This window comes from Merops nubicus, unplaced genomic scaffold (assembly GCF_000691845.1).
Source record: "Merops nubicus isolate BGI_N331 unplaced genomic scaffold, ASM69184v1 scaffold18004, whole genome shotgun sequence".
Lineage (NCBI taxonomy): Eukaryota > Metazoa > Chordata > Aves > Coraciiformes > Meropidae > Merops > Merops nubicus.
This window is the reverse complement of record NW_008603775.1, coordinates 9,630-11,114: the sequence shown is the minus strand read 5'-3', so window position 1 is coordinate 11,114 and position 1,485 is coordinate 9,630.

Below are 1,485 nucleotides of genomic sequence, written 5' to 3'. Positions count from 1 at the left end.
TCGGAAGAGATTATTTCATTTGGATATACACTGCCTGTACTTTCTGTGTGAACTCCTCTACAGTCCTGTGTTGCCAGTGGCCACTGGATTTTGTAGTGAAAGACAGAGGAAAGGGATTTCTGATTATTAAGGTTTTAGCTGGAGATACTTGAAAAAAAACAGCTTCCTGAGAGAGAGAAGGAAATATACATTATAACTAGAGAAACTGATGTACTTACATTTTCCTGGGTAACAATCAAGTATTTCTGTTTTAAAGTAACAAAAGCTTTATTTTATAACAAAAGCTGCTATAAACTGCAGCCCTACATGCAGAAAGTGCGAAAGCCAAGCAAAAATAGTTTACTTATTCTTGTCTTCTTCTGCATAAAAATAGCTAGGCTTGAGAAATGTCAGCTTTTCAGCTGAGGATGTGTGCAATTAATTTTGTGCTTGAAAAGTATAAGAGAAAAATTTTATGATAAATCCATGGAGACTGATTTGCGTCCTTTGACTTTGCACATTCCTAATGACAGTGTTTGATGTGCCTGGAAGTATGATCAATGTACTTGTTTCTTTCTTTAGATACTTTCCCCAATAGATTTAAAAAAACAAACCCTTTGGGCTCAACACTGAATCCTAACTTAAATTTAGAGGTGAAAAAGTCCCCTCTGTCATTTACTTTTAGTCTAGTGAAATGCATTTCCCCAGGTTCCTTGTGTAGGTGGTGAAAGCAGGGCTGCTCACCCAGAACAGAAGTGTGAGGGAGCTCCTCTGAGCCCGCTCCTGGAGAAGTCTCTCTCTCCTTCTGTAGCTATGCAGAAAGAGCCTGAAGAGACCAACAAATTTAAGCACAAGTTAGACCTGGTGAACATCATTCTAGGAATAATAGTAAAATACAGTATTATCATAAGGGGAAGTTTTTCTTCGTCTATTTCTTGGAGAATGGAAACGCTGTAGTGTGGTAGCTACAGGCAGAGGTAGGTGTGAGCCAGCCCCTTTCCTGGAAGGGGTCCGGGCACACCAGCTCACTTACCCTGTTGCCCAGCTCTGCCATAGAGGTGTGACCAGGTTGCACCTAGGCCTGGGCTGACTTACAAGTCTCTGCACTGCTGCAGGAAGTGTAAACCCCAAATTAACCTTATTAGTATCTACCTAAGGCCTACTTAGTACTGTAAGTAACTACTTTCCAGTCAGGTTCCACCCTCGGATAGTTGCAGACAGCCTTAGTCAGCATCTAGCTGAGGGGCGTGTGGTGTGTCGTTCCTTTTCTGTTTTCAAAAGTATTTGGCCTTTCATCTCACACTGATTTTTGTTGCTTTGCTCAGTATTCATCAAGTGCATTAGTAATATAGTTATCAAATCAGGATGCACAAAAAATTATTCCAAACCCGTTTATTTTATGCCTGCATCTAGTAAGTCCCAGATTCCTCACGTCTGGTCAGTTTATTGGCTGTTTTCATTTCGTGATGGAGATGCACAGTCCCTTTGACAATAGGTATTTTTTAC